This window comes from Astyanax mexicanus, chromosome 3 (assembly GCF_023375975.1).
Source record: "Astyanax mexicanus isolate ESR-SI-001 chromosome 3, AstMex3_surface, whole genome shotgun sequence".
NCBI classification, from domain to species: Eukaryota; Metazoa; Chordata; class Actinopteri; order Characiformes; family Acestrorhamphidae; genus Astyanax; species Astyanax mexicanus.
This window is the reverse complement of record NC_064410.1, coordinates 30017506-30037496: the sequence shown is the minus strand read 5'-3', so window position 1 is coordinate 30037496 and position 19991 is coordinate 30017506.

Below are 19991 nucleotides of genomic sequence, written 5' to 3'. Positions count from 1 at the left end.
TAAAGAAACATGCATATATGCACAATACTACTACTACTACTACTTTTAATAATAGAAATAATAATAATAATAATAATAATAATAAAAATAATAATAGTAGTAGGAGAATTAATTAGAAAAAAGAAACAGTACAATAAATATATAAATACAAGTATAAAGAGCTTTCTTTAGGCTATACATACCTGTAACACATAACTGCTGACAAAAGCGCATTCAGTTCACAAACACACACACACACACATCCCACACACACCCGACACACACACACACACCATGCCCATTAATTCCAGTAAACTGTCAATGAATCCATCAGCCTGACCATATGAGGTATTATCTCCTGCCCCCAGAAAAGCCCCTCTTTTAACTCTTTCACTACTGTATGTTACAAACAAATGAAAAAAATTGAAGAAAATGAAGAAAAAACAAAAACTTGTTCCTCTGATCATCTCTCTTTCTTCTATTCCCCCATACTCTGCCTTTTTATCTCCCTTTCTCTCTCTTTCTCTGCTTACCTGCGTCTCAGGCGTGCTGGTGGCAGTATAGCAGTAGAGCAGGCGGCTCATGAGTCCGGTATACGCTGCATTGATCTCATTCTCCAGCACTCTACCTACAACCCTCCCCCCTTTCTGTCCCCATCCCACAGTCTTTCTTCATCTCCCTCCTTCGCTCTTCCCCCTCCTGTGTTCTTCCTTACACTCCTCACTCCTCTGCTCACTGTGCACAGCCCACAGCAGCTGTTTCTTGCTCCGCCTCCATATATCACAGATGAATGTCATTTAAACACCAATGTACTCACCCACTTTCTATTTTTCTCATCCTATCAAACACACACACACACGAAGAAGAAGAAAAGCATGTGCGTGTGTGTGTATCTGTGTAAGGAAAGAGAGAAAAAGAGATGGGAAAAGAGAGATTGAGAGAGAGATCCAAGCACAATAAATGAGAAACTGATCTAAAGAGATCCACGCAGACAACAAAACTCACTAAGGAATACATAAAGGCAAATATCCACCCAATTTTGTAGACAACCTAACTTCTTTTACTATTCACTAATCATTTTAAAGGAGACATATTTATTTTGTACTTTATTTATTTTTACTTTTGGCCTTTTACCTTTTTATTTAGTTTATTTCTTCCTTTTTTATACTTTTTTTAACTATTATTATGTATTTTAGTTTCATCATTTACTTTTTTATTATTGTGGTGTTATTTTAGTCCTTTATTTCTTTAATTGTGTTCATATTTTATTATTCTAATTGCTTATCTCTTTGTTTTATTGCTGCAAATCCTTTTATTCTGAATTATTTTATTTCTTCTTATTTACATCTTATTGTCACGTCTGGTGCTGTTAGCTCCTCTGTCCCTTCCACACCCAGCTCTAACGGAGGTTCTCAGGTCAACAACTACATTACCCAGAATGCACCACCCGCTGACATCACGCACTCACCTGATCACGTGACACCTCACCTGCTTCCTCCAGGAAGTCCTGAATACTGATTACTGGCACTATAAAGGTGCACGCCAGACAAACACCCACTCCGCGTATTGTAGGTTCTCCTCATTACAAAGCGTTACTTTATCTCTTGTCTCAGTGTAGCTTGTGTATGACCTTGCCTTTGTTTTCTCGACGCCGATTATTGCCTTTGCCTCTGATATTGGATTGCTTGTGTATTACCTGGACTGTGTTTTCACTACTGCCTCTTGGATTACCTCTGAAATTGGATCTCTCGTGTATGAACTCTGGACTGTCTCTCGTTTATGGTATGGTTTTGTCTACATTGCTCTGGTTTCTGGTGATTAACTGTTTTCTGTATCAACCACGTATTACATCTGTTTATTTTTATAATAAACATATATTTTTATCAGTATCTGCACGTGTCTGCAGTTCTGTGCTCATCATGACACTTATATTGTTTGATTGTTTTTATCATTTTAAACTTATTTTTCAATCCCTTTATTTTTGTATATGTTCAGCTGCATTGAAAATGAGGGTTACCCTCAATGTTTTTAGCAAGTGGAAATAAAGGTTGATTGATTAATACCTCTTTTTACACAAGTTAGAATTGATCTATAGGCGACACAAAACTCTAAACATTCATGAAGTTCTTCATGAAGCACAAAATCACTCTCATATAAAGAGATCTTGAACAGTTTTAGTCCCTTTCAGAACGTGCCATTTAAGGGATCTGTCACTTTTATGCAAATAAGCTGTTGCTGACCACATCTTGTTTCTTCTGAGCGTTTTTACCACACATTAATAGTTTGTGCTTAATGAAAAAAACAAGCTGAACAAGCAAATTCATGCTGAGATAGAAACACAATACTCATCTGCTGAATTCTGCCACAGACAGTAAGTACAGATCCCTCCATCAGACGAAGTCTGTTGGCTAAACCTGCTGCATACTGTCTAAAGATCCCAACCAGTGGACCAAAATGGTGTTTTCTCAACTAATCTAGTGAGTTTTACATAATATGAATTATGTTTATATATGTTTATAACCATCTGCTGAAGGATCTTTTCTTGCAGAACTAAAGCAGTTCTTTTCTGCCATTGCTCTGCTATCTTGGCAGCTTTTTGACACTGTTATTTTTAAGAGTGTAGACACCAGTCTCCATGTGGCAGTTCTGCCTCCCACCACTGTGCACAGCTATAAATATAAAAAAGAAAACGATAACTTGGCAAGTCAAAGTGTCATAAATGGAGGTGACATACCTAATATCTCGCATAATTAGAGTGTGGTAAGAATATTGTTTATTTTTGCTCATTATATGTGAAGACACATTTATTCCTTCATGCTCCAGATACGATTATTCCAGTTGATTAGCTCACTTTATGTAAGTACAAATATTAATAAAGTCTATTCTGATAACAATATAAAAATGATAATTGTTCCTACATTAACAATGAATACTGAAGTCATCCAGACTATGAAGGAACACATAATGAATCATGTAGTAACTTGAAATGTTAAACAAACTAAAATACTCTGTGAAGCATTTAGGTGCTCTTATCTGGGGTGCTGTTAACTTGTGGTTTTCTGAGACTGTGATTCTGATTATTTTATCCTGTGCAGCAGAGGAAATCTTGCTCTTCCTTTCATGAGGCAGTCCTGATGAGAGCCAGTTTCATCATAATGTTTTTGATAGTCTTTGTGACTGCACTTGAGGATACTTTCAAAGTTCTTGAAATGTTTCGCACTGACCTATATTTCTCTTTATTTATTTTATCTCTTTATTTTATTTAAAGTAATTTTTTTCTTTACCTACTTAAGTAGTTCTCTAGAACATTAATCAAATAGAGCTATTCACTGTATACCAACTCTACCCCTTCACAACTTTACAACTGATGCTTTCAAACACAGTAGTGACCCTATCTTACGCCCTGTGCAAGACACAAAGTGATGCTCATTGCTATCTTACACCCCAAAAACGTCAATTTTCACACCTTGTGTCTGTGCCAGTAAAATAGCGACAGAGTTTAGGAATATATCTACACTGATGGACATGGTGGTCTGGGAGTGAAGTGTGTTTAGGCAAATTTCTGGCGTATTGCTATCTAGGCAACAGAAAACACTGACTGATTAAAACCATGACAACAGTCACCCGTCAGACGTACATTCTGATCCATCTTAGCTAACCTCCTCATTACTCACACATACACACATTTATGCGCTGCAATGCACTAACCCAACTTTACATAAAAAATAAACAGAATTCGAAATGAAATAACATTGCTGTTCCTATAAATGACTTGCCAGTGAGCAACTGATGAAGTAACACATACCCTTACATATAATTACATATCACGACTTTTCATACTACCTGTGTAAGGAGGCAAAAGCCGGACAACAAAAAAGGAAGAACAGGACAATATGACTGCCTTTAAACTTCTGTTTTGGCTAAAGCTAGTATAATAGCTTGGACTGCAAAAAAAAGAAAAGAAAAGAAAAAAGAAAAGTATGATGAAATTAAATAAGCAGGGGCTCCAAATTTGCCCAAGAGATCACCAGTTTGAATCCTGTTCATGTAGCTTGCCATCAGCTGTGGAGCCCTAAGGGAGCAAAATCTGTGAGCTGATGTATTGTAACCGAGTCTGACTTCACATGTATCGAAGGAGGCATGTGCTAGTCTTTACACTCCTGGTGTTGGGCCATCACTAGTGATGGGGAGAGTCCTAATGAGTGGGTTGAGTGGGGAGAAAATACAAAAAAAAAATTAGAAATAAAATTATAAAAAAAATCATAAATTATTAGTTCTGCTTAAAACAATTGAGAGTAAAATAGAAAGAGGAAAGCCAGAACAGTGGAGCAGATTTAGTCAAACGTATCGAGCATGGGGTTGAGGTAGGCAGAATTAAACATGGTAATGTAAACAAAATAGTCTAATCTGTATGTTGCTTTAAATACTTACAATAGTATATGTTATAACAATGAGGTCTATGACAATCTAGACATACACTTCAATCCAACACGTCATTATATAGCAGTAAATGCAATACATTCTGAAATAACTCTATTTATAAATACAAGCAGCGCTGGTTAGTGCTTCTTTCAGTTTGATGCATTAATAGCATATAAAACACAAAATAGTTTATTTGAAATATGTGAAAATATTTGAAAACATTTAACAGCTTTATTATCATCCCATCCATTATGTATAAAGCGATATGTCTACGATGTAATTAACAGTAATGGACAGAAATGTGTTCTGGTTTGATGTATCTGAATGAGCGTCTTCAGGCGGCAGACTGTTTCTGACAAGCTAATGCTTGTGTAGAGGCTTTTCTAGCACAGCCATACAATTATCACATCACATCATATTGATGCAAATAAAAGGTAGTAAATTAGTGAGAAAGTCTGGCTTTTCAACTGCCGTGTCAATGTGTCTCATTTTTACTTCAGCAGCTCAAAAAGACATATTTACACCAAGTGTTTTACATCTATCACTCATAACAAACCCTTAAAAATGATCTTGCTTAATATCTAGAATTTAACACCCTAAGATGCACCAGGAGTTACTCACAAGATGTATTGAGACATTAACAAGCCATTAAGAAGATCATCAGAAGTTTTCCCTATATATTAGCTTATGTCAGGCTGTTCATATCCAGCTTTTTATCCAATAATTCTAAAACAACAATTGCTGTTTAGATAGTTTTATTGAGGTTAAATCGCTTTTCTAGTAGACTAAAACAGTGACATTCTGTTCTGATGTATTTGATAGTTTTGATTGCATTTTAAACTTTTAGCTTCAGTTGTTTGAAATAGATCCAATTCTGAACAGATAAATTTGGGCTTTTTGTAGACACTTATGTGAAATATCTATTTCAAACTTTTCCACTATCTTACACATGCACCAAAAATTAAGCTAAGATACTTTTGCACATCACACCAAATATATCATCATGTCACAGTGTGGGTCAACCTTAATGCAAAGGCTTAAATTCAATAAAAGTACTGCAAGTATATCAAGTATATATATACAACTCTCTGGCCTCCCCCCCTGACTTTATACTGTAAAAAATCCAACTTGCATGAGTTTGAAGGACTATTTTTTATCAGGTTGATTGAAGACAAAAACTATAAAAAAAGGTCTGAGCAAAAATACATTTTACGTTGAGTCAGCAAGAAAATATTTAAAGAAATGTGGTACCAAAATAGTTTCAGTTTTAGGAGAATAAAATCAGTTTTTATTGTACCGTATGAATTTAATCTTAGGCATCTGTCATGTGCTCACCTTCATCAGAGACAATCATGGACAGTTTTAAATGTCTCAGTTGCCTGAAGTCTAAGATTACTCACACCTATTTGTCAACATTGCAAAGTATTGCCAACCTGTCCGTTGTTCCATGTGTTTTGCCTGTTAGTTAGTTCTACTATTTCATTAAATTTTAATATTTCACTGTGCAGAAACATCAAGAAAAACAGCTAAATATTCTTTCACTGAATTTTAGCAATCCAGAACATGCACAACAGGCTTCTGCAATAACTGTAAAAAGACAAAAGCAGTATACGTACATTTTTTTGTAAACTGTTGAAAATGGTAAAGTAGAGGAGTCAGTATGAAAATATTTAAGAAATGTTTTACCCACTGCATTTCCCACAATCCACCTTTTTCTTAGCCTTCTGTCATGTGCTCAACTTTTTTCACTGTCTCAGTCACGTGAAGTCTAAGATTACTCAAACCTGTTCGTCAACATTGCGAAGTATTTCCAACCTGTCCATTTCACACCAACTGTTATTAACTTTTTTTCTGTTTGTTACTATTCTCTGCTTGTTTAGTGTTCTCTCATTTTAGTTTTAGTTACTCAGTGTGATGTTTGTTTCTATGTATACACTGCAGCTTGTTGTGATTCAAAAAAATAATCTCTTTTATATCTGTGTCTGACCAGTGCTTTATATCTGACAGTATGTTCCATTAAATTTTCATGTTCCACTGTAGAATGTTTCCACACTGCAGATACATGAAGAATAAGGGCTAAATGTTTTCTCACAGATTTTTTATCCATCCATAACATGCATGTAGGGATCTGCTGTAACTGTAAAAAGACACAAGCAGAATATTTTTTGTGAACTGATGAAAATGGTAATGTAGAGGAGTCTGGAGGTCATGCAGTATGAAATAGAGAATATTTTTTTTCTGCTACCGTAAAAATTATTGCCTCTCCATGTCTGAGTGTGACTAAAATGAAATAAATAACAATGCAGGCAGACTGCTGATATATACCCGCTTTCCCTCTCTTCCTGGAGCAGGGCAACGCACTGCAGATCATGGCAGACTGTGAATGGCTAGACAGTCTGAGGCAGAGGGGGGAGCGGGGGTCATTTGCCGTTTATTATGTATTGGAGGATAGGATAAGCCAGCTGCTCCCACAAGCAGCTACTTGTTCTCTGTAATGGAAAGGTAAATATGCATAAAATAAGGACGCAAGATCACTTTTCTGAGTAGGTGATTAGACTGTCTGGTTTATATCAGTTCAGCTGGCTGGATCAGTAAGCCGTGCCTGCGTGATCAGACAGAGTCAGCACACTGAAAAGATTATGCGTTAAATGTATAGAATTAAATTATCTACAACGCACATTAATAATAAAGGTTGCATCAGCACAACTGCAGACTTTTAGATTACACATGTTAGCAATATACTACAATTAAAAAAATAATAATAAAAAACATTTTTCCTGCCTCCAGAATTGATGTGATATTGTAGCATCAACAGGGGTGGAGTAACGAGACTAAACCATTTAGCAGCTTTACTTAAACCAAGAAAGTGCGTTTAAAAAATCGATTCTTCGATTTAAATCGATCTTCATTCGAATTGTCCGATATTGATTCATATAAATCCAAATCGATCTTTAGATTTAGCCTATTTTCTCGTATATGCATACAGTTTTAACTTGAGCTAACTGGGGTGAGCTAGAGCAGAGGAGTCGCACTGCGGGGAGTTTCTGTAAAAATGTAAGTAATATTCCTCTGTGTTTCCACTCAATGCTGCCTGTGTTTTTTTCAAACTAGTACATTTAACACTGTTTTAAGTTGTATTCCAGTGTTGTTTTCACCTGTACTTTATTTAAAGTAAGACCTGACTGGCTAAATTTACCGTTAGCTTAGCATGTTAGCCAAATCACAGTGGAAGCTAATCTCCCTTTAGCCGGGTTTCCTAGCCTTACACGTGGCCGACGCGCAGCAGCGTCAGGCATACAGTCGTACAGTGTAACAGGTTTAACTGTTAGATGGAATAACTGTAGATTAACCTGTAACTGAGTGAGTTAATGTGTAAATAGTGGAATTTTGATGGTGTTCTCTATGAAGCGCTGTTACTAATTCAGATTATTTTGTCCTCAGGGATGAACGTAATTACTGGCCGAGGAAGAGGCTCTTATAACGGGGGGAGCTGAACTCCAGTCAGACCGGCTGTTTTTTCCTTTGAATTTAATAAAGTTATCTCTCTTTACATTATTTATTTAGCTTGTTATGTTTTTATTGCCACTTTGCTTATTATAGCATCACATCTGAACTAGTGAGTCTGGGTAAATTTCACACTTTTATTTGCAAGTAAATAAGAATTTTATGAAGCATGTTATGTTTTTTTATGTAACTAAAATGTCAGTATATACATTCATACAGAGTTGTTGAAAACGATGGCTTCCGAAGCCTCATTAATGTTCTAGAACCACGTTATGTTTTACTCACATGAAAACATTTGAGTAAAGTGATCATTCCAAACCCGTACAAAGATGTACAATTAACTAAGCTACATTAAATTATATTTAAAAAAGAATGTAACTGTTGTGTTAAGTCTATATAATATAAACACTAAGATTTTAATTTTGGATTTTTTTAATGTTCCTTGTATAATTACAACATTTCATATTTAAACTACAATTTTTTATTGTAACTGAAATTTACATAAATTAATTAATTTTAAATCGAATCGGGACCTTGTGAATCAGAATTGTATTGAACTGGGAAATCAGTGACGATACCCACCCCTAGAAATAACCACAACCAGCTGTGGTTTTCTCCCTTGTGGTTTGGCTCATTCATAGAGACCCTTATTCACCCTCTAACCCAACACCACCCAGGTGAATAACATTCCACCAGTGAAATTACCACAACTAAACTAAATAAAGACAAATACACACATGAACACGTTACCATAAATAATATAATAACATCCAAATAACCCTCAACTACAAAAAAGGCTAAGAATGCTGAAAGCTCATATGCCCCATTAAACCCACTATTTATTACTTTTTTTTGCCAATTTAGACAGTTTGAGTTGCTTTTCAGGCATACTTTAAATGTTGAGAATTTTGTGTGCTTCTAATGAGCAGATTTAGCTTAAAGTTGGGTGTTTGTACATTGTTTAACTATTTATTAAGCAATATTAAGTTCATATAAAATAGCACTATTGATTTTAAGATGAGAAAAGGCGTGGTCGTTTTAAACAACACCAAAGAAAATCAGACAGTTTCTATAGAGAGGAAATCTAATTTATTTCCATCATATCTATCATATCAAATCTATTACAGATTATTTTTTTGTTGTTGTAGAGTATTATAAATTGGAGGGGGGTGGGGAGGGGGAGAGTATGTGAGCATCTGAGTGTGTTAAGGTAGTTTTTCGATATAATTACATATATTGTAAACCCTGATCGTATGGAAGTGTGGTGGTTTTGATAAAGGAGGGCATTGTTTGTGTTCGATTTTACTGTAAACTTTGTTCTTATTATGTGATGCACATTATTCATTATTGTGCATGGCTCAAATGTTATTTAGCTTTCTACTGGGTTTCCCTTTTCACATCATTTAAAGGTCGAACAATGTTTTTCACTTTGTTTAAATATCTATGTGAATGAATGAATAGAGAGTGAAGAAAGTTTGCTCGTTTACATAATTTCAGTGGCCATTCAATGTCTATGTCTAGTAATTCTTTAACTTCAATTCTCTAAATAAATAAAAATGTTTCTATGCTTCCTGGACCATTTTGGTACCCAAGCACTGTGATGATCCCATGATTCCCACAGTTCTCTCTGTGTTGGAGGCTTGTCGAGGTGGTGTCACCGCAGGGAAAGCTAGAAGGTTGTACAGTTAACTCCTGGCTGATTATGATGCAAAACCATACAACCAACTACCTCAGCCCGCAGCGCACAGACATCAGCCACTCCTGGAACACTCCAGTCATAGTCGGTTTCACAAAGGCGTCTGAACACTGTGTTTAACCAGTTTCACTATTAAGACGATGAGGATTTCTTTTTCATTCAATAGAAGAAAATGACTGACTAGCTTTTCAATCATTTTAGTTCAGTGTTGTTCAGCCCCCTCACTCATCACTTCTTTACATTTTCAGATACAGTACCAGTCAAAAGTTTAGACACATCTTCTTACTCAACGTTTTTATTTGTATTTTTTTCCCCTACATTTGTAAATGAATACAGAAGTCATCCAGACTGTGAAGAAATCATGTAGTTACTTATTATTTTTAAACAAACTAAAATACTCTGTGAAGCATTTAGGTACATCTTATCTGGGGTGCTGTTAACTTGTGTTTTCTGAAGCTGGTAACTCTGATAAATGTATCCTGTGCAACAGAGGTAACTCTTGCTCAACCTTTCCTGGGGTGGTCCTGATGAGGGCCAGTTTATTCATGATGTTTTTGATGGTCTTTGCAAAATTTTCAAATTGACTGACCTTTAATTTGTGAAAGTATTTTTTTTTCTTTACTTAGTTGCCACAGTTAAGCAATAATACACTCAAAGTTCTTGCTATATCGTGTAATATTGGCACTGCTGTGCTGCGATCGTAGGCACCTTAGTGCTTTAGATCAGCACTAGTTCCAATATTACACATTATAGCACGAACCACAGTTCCATTATCGCTTTTTATTGAAAGATTTTGAGTTTAAGAGGAAGAGAAAAAAGGATCTGTTTGGTTATAAACTAGTTTATTTTCTGCTCCGTGACTACCTGCGCTATTTCGCTTGTAAGAGCTGAATCATCGCTATAGGTTACCTGGATGTGGCAGAGTAATACATGGAGAGCTTATACAGTGCATTACTGGCTGATAACGGCACTCATAGAACACCTCTCAGCCAATCACATTGCAGGGTCGGAACTAACTTTGGTATAATATGGTTTAGAACATTACCTAAACAGGGTTATTCACTGTATACCAACTCTACCTCTTCACAACTTTACAACTGATGCTCTCAAACACATTAGGAGGCAAGAAATTCAAGTAATTTCGAGTAACACATGGGAAAAGAACAGGACGAGAATGTGACAACTACATTATTTAAACACACAAGTGAACAGTAGGAATTCTCCAAAATGACCTGAAATAAACTCTTTTCACACTGACTTCCTTTAAAAGGTAAGAAGGTTTAATCACTTTATTGTTAAGTTGCTGTGACGTTTCATTGGACAGTGAGGATATGCATATCACACAGCTTTCTTTAGCTTTCATCGGACATGGCAAATGTCATGGGACACCATACTAGTTTTTATCAAGAGCCCTATGCCCCAATCTTTCTTTTTGTTGGCCAAAGCCAAAGAACATAAATGCCAAATAAGACTGATATGAATTATCTACGAAAGACTTCTGGTCCAAACCAAGATTATAGTGACCAATTAAATGAAGATTAAATTTGCATGAAGAAGGAAACAATGAACTGTAAAAATGATGGTGGCACCAGTACAGAATGGTAATGCTTTGCTACTAATAGAACCGGGTCACCAATGTATAGCCATAATGTAACTGCTGAGTATAGTAGCAGAATGAATTCTTAAGTTTAGACAGTTATACTTTAATATCAAAATTGGGAAATTGGGGTGCAAATCTGAGAGGATGGTGCTTCACTATGCAGACAGATGTTTAGGTGACCTAAACGTTGTGAAGGCAACCCAAGATCATCTAAAGGCAAATAAACAGAGACAATGTCATCCGAGTTCAAGCTAACTGAGAAGTATTTCACTTACTGCAAACAAAACTGAAGACAAAAAGTTCCACAACTAGTAGCAAATGTCTGGAAAGCATCTTAAGATAGGGAACTTTGGATTTCCCAATGTTTAGGCGTTCCATTAGGATCTAACTTAAGAATAATCCTTATGTTTCTAATTGTTAGTTTTTCCAATTTACTTCTGAGCCTGTGAAAATGAAATTATAAAGATCTTAATCATAATCTTAAATTCTTCATGCAAACCTACTGAATTACACACGTCACATGTCAGTCACATGTCATATGCTATGTGATAAAAATTGACTAAGGTTCTTGTACAGAGGAATAATTATGGAAATTGTGTCACTCTCTTTTTATTCTGTCCTTTCAGAGTGCTGTCTCCCTCTTGTGGACAAAATTTATGGAAAATCCATTTCGTTTTATGCATGCATATATTAGAACATGCAGGCATCTGAGATAAATGTGTGGACTGTGGAATGGATCTGAAGGTGTGTATCTGTGTGAGCTTGTATTTTTTATAGGTATAAATAGGTTTATTTGGTTGGAAACCAGGAAAATCTGATAAAATTAAATTTTTTTCCCTTAAAAAACCCTCATATTTGTTGGGTACATTTGGGTTTAGGCAAAGAAAAAGCTGAGCCCTAAGTATTATTGTCTATTATTAGTAATGACCGATAAGTAGAGTTGTAGTGTATGCAAAGTATAATTATAACAACCATGTAATAGCATATATATGAGTAGTACTGTATATGACTATACATCCTGTCATGGTGTAAAAACAAACATATGTGTGCGTATGTGTGAGTGTGTGTTTGTGTGTATCTGTTTTCGAAACATAAGGCGCGTACTGTCTGTTGAGGCATCTGCCCCACTTCAGTACCGCTGAGACTGGTGTGCAGATGCTTTCTTTATCCAAACGCAGCCACGCTCTTATCTTCCTCAACGCAGTCAGCGTCTTCAAATCTGTTAAATGCTTCGACCAAATAAATGTAATAATGGAAGCCTATCACGTCTGAATGAAGAGCCTTAACTGGAGGAAGAAAGAAACAAGTGCCTCGGTTTTATCTCCCTACAGCAATTACGCTCTCAAATTCAATGAATATAAAGTAAGCATAGCTATTTCAGCTCCAGGCGGAAAGTATACTGTACTGTCGGATAAAGATATACTGTGTTTAAGTAAGAGAGAGGGGTCTTTATAGACTGAAATAACTATGAGATGAAAACTGCAGCACAGAAGAACAAAGAAAGCTCATGAACTCCCTGTCATACATCAGTGTTTAATGAGGGTCTCGGATATTTTCAAAGGCTACTCTCAAATATAACTGTTTGATTTGCTCCCTGAAGCATTCAGACCACATTTCTACTTTAAGACTTCAAAGTCTGCACTTATTGTATTCATTGCCTCTATACTATGCAGTATATTTGATATACGAATCAAATCAGTTTTATAGTCCTCTTCACTACTGATGTTGTTGCAACATCAAAACATAAATATATAAATATCAATAAAGCAATCAAGCTTTACCAATAACTGGAAATCAGTCTTTTACAGCTCCGTGGAGGAATTTCGCTACACTCTTCTTTACAGAATTGTTTTAATTCAGACATATTGGAGGATTTTCGAGCATAAACAGTATGTCTCAATCTTAATCAGAATTTGACTAGGACATTCCAAAACCTTCATTTAGTTAGTTTTTTTAAGCCATTCAGAGGTGAACTTGTTTGTGTGCTTTGGATCATTGTCCTGCTGCAGAACCTATGTATGGCTGAGCTTGAGGTCACAAACAGATGGCCAGATATTCTTCTTCAGGGTTTTCTGGTAAACAGCAGAATTCCTGGTTTCATTTACTGTATTACAGCAAGTTGTCAAGGCCCTAAAGCAGCAAAGCAGTGTTATCTACAAATAAATCATTTTAATTTACATTTAATGTATATCAAGTCTACATGCTTTATTAAATTGTATAGCTTGCTGTTGTTAGTTGAAAGACACAGACAAAGCTGCCTGTACCACATCAGATTAAATGAAGGTCACTCCTACAGCGAATATATGTTGGCAGTATTATAAAATCACATTCCTGATCAATAGTACATAGCCTTCAATGTTACATAAACTTTTTATTCCATTCTTATGGTGTCTTTAAATTGTAAAAGCAAGACGTTTTTTGTTGAGTGATGTTATTTAATAGAGTTTGAGTGAATTTTATGTCTGATCCCAGCTTTCAAGATCAATTTTCAATACCTTCTTTATCGACATCATAGTAACTGCTGAGACCTGACATTGACCCTGACTAGATTGTGTAAAGAGTTTATTACAGACTTTATTACATGGCTCTCAATAGTAAGTCTTGCTGCTCTGTTAAGTGTAAAACACTGAAAAAAGTGAAAAGTTTCATCTGTTTTAGTCACCATTTAATAAAAGTGTTTTTGTTAATCTGTCTAAACCATTGACTCAAAGCCATCTAGCAAGTTTAGGAAAGTCTCAGTCACCAAAGCTACAGAAGAGTGTGAAATAGAGGGAATAACTGTCCACCTGAAGAAGATATATGAGTTAACATAGGTGGGTAAGGAAGAAGATCAGACAGGTATAAAGAAGTAATTTAATTGGTAGGAGGATTTCATCTGAATGCACTTTTTTATAGGAAACCAATGAAGGATTTGGAGAATTCGAATAATATAAAGATGTGATCGGATGTAAGGAAGAAAGAATTCCAAATAATTTAAAGTCTGTAGTAAAATGATACAATTATTCTTAAAGGTTAAGAACCCTTTAGAGTTTTCCACAGCATTTTGTTGGCCTATGGTGAGGATTTTGACTTATTTAAACCATTCTTTGTTAGTAAGAATTGTATACTTATATTTAGGGTTGTTGTCTTGCTGCATGACCCACATTGAATTGAGATTCAGCTCACAAACAGGTGTCCTGAAAATTTCCTTAAAAAAAAACAGGCCCAAACCATGATACTACCACCACCACGTTTCACAGATGGGATAGGGATTTTATACTATTGGATTGTTATGCTATTTATGCTATACAAACACAACACTTCTCATTCAAACCAACAACATCTGTTTTACTCTCATACTTTAATAAATATAATTCCAATATAATAGCAAACTGCAGACAGACTGCAACATTCCTAAAAAAAAGTGGACTTGCAGGCTTGCCATGCACACGATGGTTGGTCAGTGTTCTCCTGATGTAGGACTAAGAAACTTTAACATTAACAAATGTAAGAAAGGCCTTTAGTTGCTTAGAAGATACATGGGTTACTTTGTGACCTTGTGGAGTATTACGTGAATCATTTTTGTTGGCAGATTATTGTCGGTTATGTAAAGTTTTCCTGCCTCTGTTGGTGCCATGTTATGCTTTCACAAACATGTGTTATAAAGATCACACTTTACTTTTGGGTAAAAAAAAAACGTTCATGCAGGAATCTAAAAATACAATGAAAGTTTTACAAACCTTTCATTAGTTGAAGTAAGTTTATCCGATATCAGATACCTTACCCTTTTCATTGTTAATTTAATATGTTTGCTCAGTTTTTGTGACAAGCAGCCTTTCAGTTATACTGCAAGTCTAACTGACGTGTTGGGCTATTGTACACTTTTATTATTATACAGACCTGGAAAAAAAGAGACCACTTAAAAATGACAAGTTTCTTTGGTTTTATCAAATTGAAAACCTCTGAAATATGATCAAGAGGAAGATGGATGATCACAAGCCATTAAATCAAGCTGAACTGCTTGAAATTTTGCACCAGGAGTAAAGGCAAAAAGTTATCCAAAAGCAGTGTGTAAGACTGGTGGAGGAGAACATGCCAAGATGCACAAAATCTGTGATTAAAAATCAGGGTTATTCCACCAAATATAGATTTCTGATTTCTTAAAACTTTATGAATATGAACGTGTTTTCTTTGCCTTATTTAAGATCTGAAAGCTCTGCATCTTTTTTGTTATTTCAGCTATTTTTTATTTTCTTCAAAAACAAAAATACTCTAAATGACAATCCTTTTATTTGGAATTTGGGATAAATGTTGTCAGTAGTTTATAGAATAAAACACCAATGTTCATTTTACGTAAACATATAAATGTAAATAGCAAAATCAGAGAAAATGATTCAGAAACTGAAGTGGTCTCTTAATTTTTTCCAGAGCTGTATGTTTTTTTATATGTATTTTTTATTTGATTATTGTAATTTGTTTCATGTTTTAACTTCCTCACAAACACATTTCTTCTTCAGACTGTGCTCCGCCCTTTTCTCTTTGTGTCTGTCTATCTTTCTTTCTTTTCTTTTCTTGCTCTCTGCCTCTATGTCTCTCTCTCTCTCTCTCATTCTCAGTCCAATCACGCACGAATGCGGCATGGTTGTGCCCGTGCCAGCTTTCTGCCAACTTGATTGTGTGTGTGTGTGTGTGTGTGAGTGAGCAGGTCTGTTGGTGCCAGTCTGGTTAGCCTGTCTGGGCTCTAATATACGAGGTCATTCTCTTCTCACTGTCCGAACTCTCTGCTGATGGAAAGCAGTGAAAGGAGGACACAGCATCGGAAGAATGAGAGCTATTCAGCCTCCTGTGGTGTGTCTCATCCTGACACTTGCTTGACTTCCCTCCTGTCAACATTAAACAGATGACCGTGCTGGGAGAAGGCCGTCCTTGGAATAAATGTTAAAACAATAAATGTTTAATACCGTTCAACTTAACGGAACATAGTTGAGCACAACCCAATAACTGTAAAAAATTGTAAAAAGTATAATATTTGCATTAATATTTACTGCTATATAGTGTTTCTGTGTGTAATGTTATTTAGCAGGACCATGTCACTAAAGCTAAGCAAAACAGGGCAGCCTTAAAACAGCAATGAAAGATTTGTCACTGTCATAATGTCAGATTTACATGTTTTGAGATCAAATTTAGCTTTACTGTACAGTCTCTCAGTTTCCCATTTGGATAAATGTTTTTTTTTCAGGGTTCCAATACATTTATATAGTTGTACAATAATGGTAAAGAAAACAATAATGTGGACATGTCCTTTCACAATGGAAAAGGAGAACAGAGCAGAGGTAATGTAGATGTATAGAACCAGTGAAAAGTTTGGACACACCTTACAGTTTTTCCCAAATGTTTAAACGCATTTCTAAAAACTTGGCTCAGTTTCTCAAAACTCTAAACACAAACTGAAAATTATTAACTCCTTTGTTGAAACTCTACAAATCTCTAGCAGCCTCAGTTATGTTGTGAAGAGGTAGAGTTGGCATACAGTGAATAGCCCTATTTAAGTAATGTTCTAATCCATATTATGGCAAGAACTACTCCAAAAAATCAATCCAAATGTTATGATGAAACTGGCTCTCATCAGGACGGCCGCAGGAAAGGAAGGGCAAGGGTTACCTCTGTTACACAGGATAATCAGAATCAAAGTCTCAGAAATCGCAAATTAACAGCTTACCCCCAGATTAGAGCACCTAAATACTTCACTGGTACTGTATATGTTTAAAAAATTAAGGGATAAGGAGTAGGATAAGGAAACCTATGATATAAAATGATATACAAATGATTTGATATGATATGAAAATGTATGAAAGAGTAATGTGTTTTTACATAATTTAGAAACTAAATTCCCAAACAATTTATTAATAGAGTCTTTGTTGAGACAAAATGCATTAAGTTTAGTGAAAATAACTATAATAACTTTATATGTCCAGTACAGGCAGAAACCATATCCCTCACATTTTGCTGGTATGCTTAATTTCACAATGTAGCATGCAAATTTGCAATCTCAGCAGCTGTCCCATAATTATTTCGAGATGCTGAGCTTTTTTTTTTTATCCTGATTCAACAACACACTCAACAACTTGATCCAAACACTGCAGTGGAAAGAGGCCCTAGTATTTTAAGAACCATTCCTGTCTAACATGTCATTATTCTGTAATGATATATTACTTTGACTAATGAAGCTTTGTACCATTTGGTATAGATACAACACTATTACCCAATATGGGTGGGACAAAATATGAATATCATGATATATCATATGTTTTTTTGTCAGCGATACATGATTGCTCCTTATATTCATATTTTATTGAAAAGTAAGTGTCCTAAACTCCTTAAGATTTACTTAAGGTCCTACTTCATTACTCCACGTGGTGGTGCTAATTAAATTTATAGGGTGAATAATTTTGGTTGAGGAATTCTGTGAAACAGACACCAATAAATTAATAATAATTCCTGGTATTTCTTTATTTAGGAGTATTTTATCCTCTTCAGTAACACAGATGCCGTGAAGTATCGTATGGTATCATATCGTATTGTGCCTTATTGCAATATATTAAGTATTGCAGGAGCACAATATCATGATATCATTATTATTGAGTGCAAAGATAATATTGCAATAATATTATAAGATGCCCTGGCTTCCCACCACTACTACCCACCATGTGGGCAACATTTTAAAACAAAGAAAAACATAACTAAAATAACTTTAAAAAATGAACTGAAATTTTTTAATGCCCTGTGATGCGGTTAGAAGTTGTGTTCTCTCATCAGGATCTTGCTTACAGTTTAAGTAACTAATATATAGGTAGGAAAAAATAAATTGAAGGTTTTCTAAGGCTTTAAAAAGTAATATGAAATAGTAACTAGACGTTTAACTAGGTTTGTTTCCTGGACACAGATTAATATATTATTCATTAAATAATATATGTACCAGTAGTCTAGGACAGTGGTTCCCAACCTATGGGTCGCGACCCAACCTATGGGTCGCCAAAGATCCACGATGGGTCGCGAAGCCCTCTTGATTTTAAGGGGTTTAATTTTAATACTATATATAGTCTAGGGTAAGCAAAATTCGCCGCGCTGTGCTGCGCTCTCTCTGTCTCTCTCTCTCTCTCTCTCTCTCTCTCTCTCTCTCCGGCAGCGCGAGGCTGAATATAATAATATAATAATATAAGAATATAAAACTCAGTTTAGTTAAATAAATGAAAATGAGTGAGGGCCTGTAAAGTTAATCAATTATTGTCCAATATTTGGACAGGTTGAGGTTTTTGTGAGCTGTTTTACTGATTTGAAACTGAAACTGAAACTGATATTATTCTTTTTTGTTTGTTTGTTTGTTTTTATTTTATATAAATTATTTTTTATTCATTTTAAATAGTTGTATTATTTTATTGATCTAATTATTTTTTTCTTCATAAGATAAAAAATCCTTATGTTTTATGTATCAATTTTTCCTTTTTTACGTGTTTATTTTATTCATCTATAGTAAATGTCAGTTTTTATTTGTCATTTCTAACCCCCCCCCCCCCCCCGTATTATGTTGGGTCACCAAAGCTTACAATGGTAAAAATATGGGTCCCTGAAGAAAAAGGTTGGGAACCACTGGTCTAGGATAAGGCTTTGTCCCAGTCCAGAAAATCAACCCTTAAATTTAATGTGCTTCTACAATGGAGGTGAAATAGTTTGTTTGTTTGTTTGTATCTGGGTCACTATCAGATAAGAGTTGTACAGTATAATTTGGGCTACAGGTGAGAGATGAGGAGTTTTATCTCTGACTTTTCTATCATTAACTCTTTTTCTCGTTCTCTCCCAAAAACTCGTTCCCTCTCTTTTCCCTCGTCTCCTCCCGGCCGTCTGCTTCTGCCCGTACCTTATTCAGAGACCAGCAAATACCCGGTTGCTATGGGAACTAACTGCCTGGCAACCTCTCTGGCTTGGCGGCATGCCCATCGGTTGCCAGGGCAGTGCTGTCAGAGACAACCGAGCGTTGTGCCAGCTGTGGATGTGTCTGGGTGTGTATGTGTGTGTGTTAAGTGTGTGTGAGTGTGTGTGAAGGAGGGCTTTGTTGTACATTACATTAAAAATTACCTCCTATAGACTGACCTCAATACACAAGTAGAACAGGTCAGTTCCCCCGTCTCTCTCATAAACATCACCATGAGGGACTCTGAGCCTATATCTACTGTTTACTGACCCCCCGCTGAGGGCCATTAATCACCACGCTGTATACAGCTACATATAGGCACAACACTTTCATTTGCTTTCATTTTGAGTTTGAATTTTGAGTCTGAAAATTAAAGATGTGTGGGTAGACTATTTCTTACTGGACTGGTTAAATCATTGTCCCAAAAGTAAATGATGGTACATGATCTCCATCTATTGATCTGTTCTGCCAAGGAAGTTGTGTTGTGTGGTATTCAGTCTGTCACCTCAGTAAGCAAGCTAGGTAGCTAGCAGGTCACTAAAATTAGCTATGTTTGTTGACCACAAATTTCATTGTTGATTTGTAACAGTAGCACTTAACACAAAGTGCTTTGTGGCTGTGGCTCATTCACACAGTTTACCATCAACTTAGGGTGCTTTCACACCTGCCTCATTTGGTCCGGACTTTCGGACTTTTCAGTTTGGTCCGAACCAAAGTAGCAGGTGTGAAAGGGGCCGCGAACCACGGTCCGGACCAAAGGACCAGACTTTGGTCCAACCAAGAGAGGCGGTCTCGGTCCGGATCTTCTGAACCATGATCCGGTTCGCCTGCAGTGTGAAACC